Source organism: Pagrus pagrus (genome assembly GCF_965226575.1).
Source record: "Pagrus pagrus genome assembly, chromosome: 3".
NCBI classification, from domain to species: domain Eukaryota; kingdom Metazoa; phylum Chordata; class Actinopteri; order Spariformes; family Sparidae; genus Pagrus; species Pagrus pagrus.
Window position 1 is genome coordinate 35,839,605 of NC_140187.1, and position 12,679 is coordinate 35,852,283.

The window sequence follows — 12,679 nt, forward strand, 5'->3', positions numbered from 1 at the left end:
GTTAGAATGATTTCCTCTGTGAAAAGAACACACTGTTGGATACAAAAACTCACATGGTCCTTAGAATGAAATAAAAATAAAGATAGACACAGACAGTGGAATAATCTGTATGTACAGAATGAGGCAACTAATTTACTTTCTATGGTATATTTGCCATTTGTGCTCAGTTTTTCATGTCCACTGTCCAAATGGTCATCATCTGGTATACCGTCCAGAGGTTGCTGGTCCTCTATTATCCCAGTCAACAAGTCAGCCAATTCATCGGTCTTGTCTTTACTAGGTGGGGGTCCACCACCAGTAGTAAATCTCTCTCTTCTGGCCTCTGCATTCCTTTTTTTTAAAAATCTAATTTGATGTTCTTCCACAGAGTCTATGAAGGCAGATATCATTCAATATAAACAATATGACATCTGTGATATACAGATCATAATAGACATGTCTCACCTGCAGTTGCTGTACCGCTCTTGTGGTTGCATATTCATTTGCATTGAATTCACTGCAAATGGCAGCCCAAGCACTCCTCTTCCTTTGTTCAATAGCAGCACTATGGCCTTTACTTTCAATAACAGCATGATTTCCCACAATTTGTTTAAGTAGAGTTTTTTCATACTCAGTATAGTTCTTTGAGCGTGTTCTTTTAGCTTCAGCCATGTTTGGTGTCAAAATTCCCTCCAGCAAAGCTATCCTCAATTCCATTCCAGGTTTTTATGAGCACCAATAGGCTAACAGGCTGTGCTCCCACTTAAGGTGCGTTCACACCGGACCTTTTATTTTTGTCGCTGTCGCTCATGTCGCTCCAAAAAAGTTGCTCTGTTGCTCAGCTGCAGTCGCTCCTCGGCACAATTCAACAGATCGCTCTGATAACGTCATTCAAGCGATTCCAGTGAATTTCACTTCGCTCAGAGGCGCTCATTTCTTCCCGTTTTCAACGGTATATGCGGCTGACAACAGCCCAGTTTGACGAGCTGTTGGCGAGAATCGGAGGCAGGAATTGCCCGGTTGGACACCAACTACAGGCGCTCCATCCCAGCTGAGGAGCGCCTGGCCATTTGTCTCCGGTGTGTGTGTGGGTGTGTTTGTGTGTGTGTCAACGTAAAGCCGGCTTTGCCGGTGGAGTTGTATTACGTTTACATGGTTTCAGTAGTTGTCATAATTAGGCCTACATATAGATTACGGCAGCCAGTCAGCGCTGAGCGACAAGCGACTGACGGCCAGAGAGTTGGGGTTTCTCAACTCGAGCGAGAGAGCGTTTTTTCTCTCCGTCGCTCGGACGCTGTCGCTCAGAGCCCCAGCGACATTTCGCCTGAGCGATTAATCGCTCAGTCGCTCGTTTGCATTAACTTAATATGTAAGCTTGTCGCCAGCGACAAAAATAAAAGGTCCGGTGTGAACGCAGCTTTAGGCTAATGAGGCTTGACCCAGGTGTTCTCGTTTAAGCTTACTCCAGGACTCCACAGTCTGGGACTAACTAAGACAAATGTAAGCCACGCTCATGCAAGCCACTTAAATGACCTAGCTTTACTAGTCTGACTTAGGCCTACTCCTGGCTTGATATAAGCCTTGTCTGCGAAACCAGGTCATTATATAAATAACTGTCAAGGTTGCAGGGGAATGTGAACTGTTGCTCCCTCCTTGCAATTCCTCCAGCTTTTTGAGGTTGAGGTAGCTTCTTCAGCACATCACTCTGTGGGAAAGATGCCTCATCCTTCTCCTTGAATGCAAAGGTGGGTTTCTTACTGCCAGTGGTCCCTCAGATCCTTCTGCGAAATCTGGCACTCACTTTGTTGCCCCGAAGGCTGTCAACCAAGCCAATTTAATGGTGGCTCCTGCATTTGGATGCAAATTTTACGATGACAAAGTCACCAACTACCAGATCTGAGACATCTGGTTCACTTCTTTTATCGCTGGAGCTCTCATGCTTGGAAGTGTAATAAAATGGGATGGCAACATCACCCTCCTCAGAGCTGCTTTCCACTGCAATTTTGGTCTGAGTTTGTTTCCTCTTCAGCTTTCCTTGCTCTTTGATGGTTCTTTCTGTTTTGCCTTTCTGTTTATTTTTCCTCTCTTTATGGGCACGTTTGATTGCCTGCTTTTCAGGTGTATCAGTCAGGATTCTTGTCTTCACACGCTTTCGGTTTGTTTGTTTCCTGGGCTGCTGACTTTTGGGTAAGGGTAGAATCTCGGTAGGAGACACATATCCAGCATGGTTGGGGTGTGAATTTGTGTCACTTGGTGAAGCACATGCATGTGCTGGGCCTGGTGAAGGTAGCTCAGCAGAAAGGGAGGTTAAAACCATGGTTGCATCACCTGCAGCTGAAGGCTGCTGCTCCAGGTTGGGCCTGTCTGACACCATGGATGGCTCAAACTCTGCATCGGAGAAGACATCTCTGTTGAAAGGGAAAATCCCAGTGGATCTGAATCCAGAGGAGATATTCCGTGGTGTCATTGCTGACATGAAAGCATCATTCACACAGCCAGGGACTTGGTATATGCTGGCTGTTTTGCCTGGGTTGGATCTCATCCAACCATCAAGAGCTCTGTTGAAATAGGTCTTAAATGGACCATACACACTCTTATCCAGAGGCTGCAAGTGATGGGATGTGTGGGGTGGAATTGTGAGCATAACAATACCATTTGTTATTGCTATGTCCAAAGCCTTCAGTGAAATGTGGGCTTCATGGTTATCCAAGATTAGCAGCAGTGGCAGGTCAGGGGAGCACTTGGTCTGCTGAACCAGATGTTCAAGGAACTCAACAAAGGCGTCTTCATTGATCCAGCCTGATCTGGTGGAGGTACCAATTGATCCTGGAGGTGCTCCTGTAATGAAGTGGTCTTTGTATCTAACCCTTGGGAAGATAAACATGGGAGGGACTGCATTACCAGTCGCATTGACTACACAGACCACAGTCACAAGTTCGCCTCTTTCAGCAGATGTGATGGCGGCCACTTGCTTCTTTCCTTTTTCTGCCACTACCTGCTTTGGTGTCTGTACTGTTGTTACACCTGTTTCATCAACAATATAAATTATAAATAAATATAAATTTATTTTCCGAAAATACAACATCCATTTCCATTGTTACGCGGACGACACCCAGCTCTACCTCTCCTCTAAACCCACCTCCACCTTCCCGCCCCCCTCCCTCTGTGTCTGTTTACAGGAAATCAAATCCTGGTTATCCTCCAACTTTCTCAAACTCAACAGCGATAAAACTGAGGTCCTCCTCGTTGGTTCAAAATCCAATCTCACTAACACTCCCAGTTTCACCATCCCCATTGACAACTCCTCTGTTTCCCCCTCCATTCAGGTTAAGAGCCTGGGTGTCGTCCTTGACAGCTCTTTGTCATTCCAGACTCACATTAATAATGTTACCCGGTCAGCCTACTTCCATCTTCGCAATATCAACCGCCTCCGTCCTTCCCTCACTTCCAACAGTGCTGCCATCCTGGTCCACACTCTAGTCACATCCCGCCTAGACTACTGTAACTCCCTCCTCTTCGGTCTCCCCCACAAGTCCATCCGTAAGCTCCAACTGGTAAAGGAATTCAGCTGCTTGTATTGTCTCCAGAACTCCTTCCATCAATCATATCACGCCCGTTCTTCAACAACTCCACTGGCTTCCTGTCAAATTTCGCATAGACTTTAAAATCCTGCTTCACACTTTCAAGTCCATCCACAACCTCGCCCCCCCATACCTCTCTGACCTCCTCCACATCAACATTCCCTCCCGGGCACTCAGATCAGCCTCCTCCATCAGCCTCACTGTGCCCTCTGCCCGTCTGTCCACCATGGGGTCCAGAGCCTTCAGCCGCTCAGCCCCCCGCCTCTGGAACTCCCTCCCCCCCGACATCAGGAACATTAACTCTGTATCCATCTTCAAATCCCGTCTAAAAACCTACCTCTTCAAACTCTCATACTCACTTTAATTTGTCTTCCACCCTGCAGTTTTCTGATTTTATTTTTTTGTTTTTTATTGCACTCATATGTGTCCTTTGCTCTTTAAATCGTTTATATGTTGTGTAAGGCGACCTTGAGTGCCCCGAAAGGCGTCTTAAATAAAATGTATTATTATTATTATTATTATAAATCATGTTTGGAGGGAATTTATGCCTGTAAAACAAAGAAAAGAGCAATGATGATAATCAGAATAGTTAAAGCTGGAGTGTGTAAGTTATTTCTGGCGTCATTTGGTCAAAAATCAATAATAAGCTTTCAGCATATTGTAATTCATAGTGTTATGACAGAACACTGGACTTCTATGTCTCCTCTTCCTTCCTATTGGTTCCTATTGGTTGCTCGACCAAAGTCGATGCGCGTTCACCTTCCAACGGTGGTGAAGATGCAATGGCGGACATCCAGGCAGGAAAAGACGCTATCCCAGCATTACCAACAAAGGCGTACACGGCTAAGCATGCCAAAAAAAGGAAGACCGATGTAGAGAAATGAGAATCTAAGAGGGAGAGTGACAATAAACGGAATAAATCACGTGTAAAGATTGGACAAGCATATCCGAGGTGGAGAGAGCTGAGCGATAGCATCGGGCTGAGTTGGATACTGAGCTTGCTGTTCTTCTCCTGGACAGGTGAGCCTCCAATGCAAGTTTTACGTAGCTGATAATCTAAATGTGTGGTAGTAATTGGCTGTGTAGTTGAAATGACCGTGAAGCTAATAAAGCAGGCGGTTTGTGGTCACAATTGACGAGTAATGTTGTGAGTTGATTAGCTTTATGCTAACCGTAGCCAAAGGCTCACGACAGCTACAAGCAAGTCAGAGCCAAAGTCAACGTCAAATGTATTGTCAGTAGCGTTATATATACACGACATACAGAGGACGTGTGTCCTGTAGATATGGATGTGACAGTTATTATTTATTTTCAGGTTGTGGTGAAAAGAAAGAAGTGTCTGAATAAAGTGGTTGTCTCCGATAGTCCGTGCATGTGGGGGTAATTGTTTGCTTTAGCGTTATATGTTTTATTATTCGTAGCATTCACACCTCTTTCCCGTGATATATAAGTGTTGCTGTTGTCATTAGATTGTGCTGTATAAGTATCACGTCAGTATGACAAATATCGTAGCGTTATTAGTGCCAGACATGTAGGCTATGTCATGCTGAGATGTTAGCAAGAAATAATTGTTGTCGGTCTCTATCGCTCTTCTAAACGATGCAAAAGTAATGTTTGTTTGTTCATACGTTCAATTTGTTCACGAGAGAAAGGTAAAGTACTTTCTTACCTGTAATTCGGCCACGGCAAGTGTATGACAGAAAAGCTCCGACGTGAATATTCCTAGTGCTAGCGCGCGTCCACGAGAGTGGAAAGTGAAAGTGTGGAGCTATGGAGTCGAAACAGGGAGGTGAGGGGGGAGCGCAGTTGTTTCCATCCCAGTCTCATGCTTTTTTAACATATTCTACAAACTCCAGCTTTAAACCTTAAGTAATGCAAAAAATATTAGAAAGTACACATTCCTTAATAAACCATGGTAATTATAGCTGGTAAGTAAACGTGTCAGTTTGTTGTTTATTTACTTAACTGTTGTATGTAGTGTTGTATGTAATGTTTTCAAATATATGATTTCTGTTACCTGTCCATCGCATTAGCCAGATTGGCAAATAACTCCCCAACTGTAGTTTTATTGAAGGCTATAGCACTTCCCAAAGATGTCGCTTCAGGCATACCGCAGGAGAGATGGTGGCGTGCCATAAAATTCTTGAACCAATCTTTACCAAAAATAAAGTAATGGTTCTGTATTGAAATACACAAAATAAATGAGTCTATGCCAACCTACTGAATCATGTTACTTTTTGCACATCCTACGGGCTAAACCTTTCTCTCTCCAGTCGCTGGGGGTAGGAATATAGTTTTTTTCTGCCAATTCCATTGCCAGTTCACGACATTTCTTTGGAGTTAGGCCATGGAACTGCTCCGTGAGCTTCTTGATATGGTCTGCTAGCTCCTTCTCCACCTCCTCTGAGAAGACTCTCTTTGCTTCTGCTGTTCCACCGTACCCTACTGTTTTTACTTCCTTTGCCTTCCTCTTTTTCATGTACCTCCTCAATGTTGACCTGTCAATATTTCTCTCTTTTGCCACTGATCTGATGGACTTTCCACCCTTGACAGCATTGGCTGCTCTCTCCATCTCTTCAAGGGGTGTTGAGCCCCAGCTTATTTTCCTCTTGTAGGTTCTAGGCATGATACCTTTTCTACAATGGTTAACATATGACAAACACACAAAACCAGTTGAGTATACTCAACTGAAATACCATTTTATACGTCAGAGACTTAACTGAATTTCAGTGCCTTATGGTGGGGTAAGTTGAACCATTGACTCAATCTACCCCATAGTCTTTGGCTCACTTTGCCCCATAGCCACCATTTTGGAAAAAACAAGCTAGCTTAGAAATTCAGGCTAATCTTTAGTGAAGTGATTCACATGATTTTATGCATTAGCAAATCACCAACATGTATAATATATAATTTTAGACCTGGATAAATTTGCTTTGACATAACAGTCATTTGACCTCATATGCAGAAAATTTAAAAATACCACTTCTCCCATGTGCTTCTCTGCATCACAGCAAGATGGAAATGATGGGTGCTTCCTGAATTTATGGTCACATGACAAAACATGTGCACGGTTACATAGATACAAGGGGTGGGTCAACTTACCCACTGGCTCATCTTACCCCACTCTCCCCTACATTTAGTAAACCCCATAGATAATTGATTACCATTATGACAGATTGACTCAACAAATGTATATGTAGCTTCTTGTGGTGTCACATAGCTAGTATTACTATGTTTAGAAGGTTCAAGCATTGTTTGACAATAATGAACAGTACAAACTAGGACTTCTGGATTCAGTAAACCTGTCGCATTTTCCCAAGCCTGGGCAGTTGCGATAACCAGCCAATTTTCACACATTCTGTGTGCCCAATTTTTGTGTGTATTCGGTGTCAATGTAGATTGGCGATACAGGATACTCAGGATTTGTGGGGGGCAGGGTGTAGGACTGGCAGTCAAATTAAACATATTTGACCGTGACATTGGTGGACCTTGTATAGCCAAAACTGGCTGGTTATCCCCCTCGGATTGTTTGGCTAGATGCCTAAACAAAGAATACCACAAATTTCTATTACTTACATCATCAGCCCTCAGGGAGTCTGCATCAAACCCCCATGGTCTCCACCTATCACCCTTAAACAGCTCTCTTTTGCATCGTCTCAAGTCATGTATAGTTGGGTCCGCAACATCTTCATCCTGTGGTTGGGTTGGATTATCAAAGTCAGTGTCATCAGTTTCATTCCCATGCTCATACCACAGCATTATTGGGACAACCATGACAAAACTCATCTGAAGCACAAAGTGCCTCTCAGTCCACACCCTGTTCTACTGAATGGGTGCCATGCCTTCTCTCAGGCTCCATCGCTTTGCAGGCTGGGTTGAAGTCTGCTAAGCCAGCAGTTGCTCTTGTTGGCCTCCTTGATCCTCAATAGCATCCTCAGTGGCGGGCCTGTGATCCTCTAACGCTGGAGCCTTCCTGCAGTGACTGGCATTTATCCATGTGGCTCTCTCTGCTACTTTCACAGTGGAATTGGTCACCAGATGCACCTGGAATGGTCCCGTCCAGCATGGTTTTCTCCAATTCCGTCTCTTGCAGTCTTTCAACATCACCCAATCTCCAGGCTATAACAAATACAATGGTCCTTGCAGTGGGATTGGTAGGGCTGCTTTCACCTGTGCGTGGATAGACTTTAGAGAGTTGGAGAGATTAATACAGTAATTCAACATAGAATCATCAAATTATTCCCCCCTTAGGCACAACCTTTGTCCTGGGGAGGACAACCCTGTATTCATGGACCGCCCCATGATGATCTCAAACGAGGACAAACCTGTCTTGCATTTTCCTCGCAGCAGCACTTTTGCTACTGCTGTTGCATCTGCTTTTGCCTTTGGAAAAACTTCAATCCATTCAGAAAACATGTCAACTATCACCAAACAATATTTCTTTCCTTCACATGGTGACAGTTCAATGAAATCCATCATTAAATGGTCAAATGAAGCATCTGGGGTAGGATGGCTGACTGCTTCATTGCCTGACCTTGCCCTGCATCATGCCTGAGACACACTCGGCACTTCAAACAAAAGAAAAATATTTTAGTATTAGTATTAGTATCTATTAGCTGTTTCCACCATCCCTCCTTTTGACACGTGATCCTTTTCATGTGTCAACTTTGCCAAATTTAGGCAAACATGGGTTACCGTTTGGACCATACCAAACATTATTGACATATTTACAACCAGTGCCTTTCCAGTGAGCATTCTTCTGGGCTTCAACCAGTTCTGCAAAGGAGACTGTAGGGGTTACAGAAGAAGTAATGTTAGACATTTGTAATGTTGTTACAACTGGAGCTTGTGCCGCTGCCTTAGCAGCCAGATCAGCTCTTGCATTTCCTTTTGAAACACAATCTTGTGCTTTTGTGTGAGCTTCACACTTGCAAACATCTCCTGTGGAAATAATATTGATTCCAAAAGGTTAGATACCTACAACATAAAAAATCACATCAACATTTATTAAGGATGTAGTAGTTAAAAGTATAGTTGGTAATCCTGTTCAGAAACACTTTTTGTTATACTGGGTGAAATGGTCCTTCCATCCTGAGAGTAGTCCATACATAATGTGTTCAGAAAAAGGAACGAAATAAATCAGACCTCTGTGGCAGCTGCAGGCCTGTAAAAACTCTGACCAATCCCAGCCATTCGGTCCGAATGGAAAGAACCAATCAGATGCCTTCATGTCTCGTCCTACCTGCACCCCCCTCAAGTTTGTGGGGGTGAGGCTTTGGACGGAGCACTGACGGGAGGGGGAGAAGGGGATGGAGCTTAGACGAGGTGCCACTTTCAAATCTTGCTAGCTCTCCAACATTACCAACTATACCTTTAAATCAGGTCTTGGAGAGCAGATTTCTGCAATTGCAGCCAAACAGTCATGTGGTTCACCATCTGCTTCTGTAGACAAAAGAGTTGTAGGATTTAATACAGTGCTTCAGGTTATAATAACATTAGGAAATGTGAGCAATACATTATGGTAATGCATCATTCTTGCCGGAGTCAGGTGACTCGTTCTCTGCTCCAGAAGGATCAATGACACTGCTTGTGTAACCAAAAAAGAAATTGTTTCTGTTATCCCACCACCCCTGTTGATGTTAGTACCGCTACTGATGCTGCAGCCACAGATTTCAAGCAGTGCGGCAATCTTGCTGCAACAGAATCCAACTTTGATGAGAATGGGCTACAGGTCTAAGTTTACCCCCATGTTTCTGCAGCAACACTGATGACATAAACCCATCCTTTTCACACACAATCTGTGTAAAAGGTTGCTGTGGATCTGGCAAGCCCAAAGTCGGGTCTACAGTCAATGCTTGTTTAAGTTTAACAAAACTTGCAAGTCCATCCTCTGTCCACGTCAATGTGTTTTTCGGTCGAAGTCCATAGTCATACTCCGCAGAGGCTATGCTATAGGCAAAATCAGGAATCCACTGCCTACAGTAGCCTGTCAAAAAAAGCCATCATCTATTTCTTTCTGTGATTGGTTTAGGAATTTTCAAAATGGCTTGGATTATATCATCTGATAGCTTTTTCCTTCATGAGAAATGATGTGGTTTAGGAAGGTTAATTCCTGTCTTACCCACTGTAACTTTGAGAGGCTGACTTTGTGGCCTTGTGCTGCTAAATATTGTAGCATTGCCGCTGTGTCAGCCTGGCCGGCCTATTTACTTTCTGAACACAAGTAATCTGGATGTGCTGGTATACTGAAAAATGCATGTGCTAGATCTTACAACACAGAAGTACTTGCTTTCATTAGGTACCTGTTACAGAATTATGTGGGGATCTGGAACCACCAGTGCTCTGGCATGCACAAGGTCATTCAAAGCTTTTAATTATTGGACAAATCGCCAAGTTGTAGGCTGATTTTCCTGTGGAGACTTTTTTTACTGGGAAGACAGGAGTACGACATGGTGAGTCTGGAGACGGCACAATAACCCCTTACGTCATGAGTGATTCAAATACTGGAGTTATTCCTTCAATAGCTTCTGGACTCAATGGAAATTGAGCTTTAGAAGGTCTGTAATTAGACTTAGGTGTGACAACCAATGGTGCTACTGTTTTCATCAATCATACATCATATTTGTGTTTTGCCCACAGTTCATTAGGAACATCAGCCAATTGTGGATCATCAAGTGTCATTTGTGTTCAGAATCAGAATCAGAATTCCTTTATTAGTCCCGCAAATGGGGAAATGTGTGCAACAACATAATAACAATGTAAGAAGAGCTAGAGCAGATATAGAAATATACTCATATATACATAATATGTACAAATATAAACAGTGTAATTATAAACAGTGTGGGCAGTGTATTGGTATTGATAAATAATAAATATGAGTATGAAAATTGCCCAGTTAGTGCAAACCAAAATGAGAAATTAGTTATATATACAGTTTGTATTGCAAAGTGCACAGTGAGGTCTACTGGGAGCAGTGCTGATTGTAGAGTCTGACAGCAACAAGAAGGAAGGACCTGCAATACCTCTCCTTCAGTGTATCAGTCTATCACTGAAGGAGCTGCCCAGTACTGTGATAGTGTCCTGCAGGGCGTGGGACTCCTTCACCAGCAGCGATGACAGCTTATCCATCATCCTGCTCTCTCCCACCACCTACACTGGGTCAAGAGGGCATCCCAGGATGGAGCTGGCCTCTGACCTTTCTTATAGGTTGCAATCACAAATGGCAACTGTTCATACACCTTCTGGGGTAGCAGATGCATTGCATGTATGCCCACAAATGTACAACAGTATGTTTTATTATTGGATGGTGAGTATATAACTCCTTCACCCTCTGGTGATGGAAATCCAATCATTTACCTTTAAAGTGTTAATCTCCTCCCAACTGAACGAGGATCATCAGTTTTCAAACTCCATGAGTAATCATACAGAGGAGGAGTAGGATTGTAATACACACCCTGAAAAGACATGTTGTATACATGCTTTATTTGCAAACCCTCTTCTATGAACCATATTCACACATCAAATCACGAGCCATTAAATTTATAGGACAGCAGGATGAAAACAAAAAAGAATGTTTTGCACCTGAGTCTACAAAAAACTATATCTCTTTTCCTGCTATTAACATTGTTTTTATCAGAGGCAAATGCAATGGGAGAATTACACATTGAGTAATTTCTAAAATCATGCTTTTCTGTTGTACTTTGAGAATTATCATATACATGTGTATGTGTCTCATCCTTTTGTGTGTGTGCGTCCACGTGTTTCTGCTCACCCTTTTCCACGCCCAGTTCTGTCTCTGCCTCCAGTCAGCAGCCCCCTCTCCCACAACCTCCTCTTTCTCTCCCTCTTGAGTTAGTCACAGTCACTTGGTTCTCTGGTCAGAACTCCCATTCTTCTTTGTCTTCAGACTCTGGTTCAGGACAATCTCTCACCCAATGGTCGTATCTTCCACAATGGAAGTAACCCTCTGGGCGTCTCTTGTTAAAAGCCAATCTTTGTCCTCTGCCCCGATTATATTGCAATTTCTGCTCCGTCTGAGCCATTTAAAGTCTGTGTCCCAACTTCTGCTTTTTTTTTTTCAATTTGCTCCTCACTTCTTGGCACCACTTTCTACGCATGTTGAGCATGTGCCAGCATGTCACCCAAACGTCCCATGTTGAGTATCCTTCCATGACATCTCTCAAGTCAGCTGCTGTCCATGGTCGATACACATACATTGTCCCTGCAGCTCTGGAATTTGCTACTTCGACCATAGGCATTGTAGGACAGACTTGTCCATATTGTCTCTTTTCGGTCCCCCATAGAGACAAGTTGCTTATTTCAGACAGAATGGGTGCTGGACATTTACTGCCAGTGGGGCTGGTGGGGGTTAGAAGATCTTTACGTCCCCCACTAAGCAACCTTCCCAACATTGGTGGTGTAGTAGGAGCATTCAGACCAAGCAGAGGCAGGGGTGGATACAGTTGGCCAGGCGCTGCGGGTTGAACACCCACGAGTGGTTCATCAAGTTGTGTTGCGTTAGGAGGCCCGTAGGGAGGAGGTGCCACTTCCCCAGAGAGACAGTCCAGGTCCCGGTCAACTTTCCCTGTGGAGAGCTTAGCACACTGCACTTTAGCTACCCCCCTTTACTATGCCTATTTTTCTGTATTTCTCTCAACTGAGTTTTTAATTCCTCTATCTGATTGGGACTAAAACTACCGTTTATTGGAGAACAAAGTTTCTCCAAAATGCCAAATGTGCACATGTCCAGTCAAGTTAACTTTGATTTATTCCCCATTTTGAGCCATTTTGAATAAAAAGTCCAGAGATTTCAGCAATTCCCACACAATTTGTTTTCTTTTCCCCAGTCCAACTGGTTAAAGGTACTTCAACCAGTCCAATTGGTTTACCTTCAGCTAGTCAAACTAGCTTACTTTCAACTAGTCAAAGTAGTTTACTTTTAACCCGATTAATGTGTCCAACATCATTGATAAGCTTGTCAGCCCCTCAGCGGGTTATACACTAGGCCTATCCTATCAAATATTGTGTCCTCGCCTTTAAATTCTTTATCCCTCAGGATGCCAAGTCAAGAAATCTGTGATACACATCTGAATCAGGCACCACTTCTCATCCTCACCGAT

General features: G+C 43.5%; 1 protein-coding gene across 11 annotated transcripts in view; it reads left to right on the forward strand.

Annotated features, from left to right (window-relative positions):
• The window catches only part of plekha6 (pleckstrin homology domain containing, family A member 6), a 312,790-nt gene that overhangs the window by 249,763 nt on the left and 50,348 nt on the right, over nt 1-12,679 (forward strand). The window lies entirely within an intron of this gene.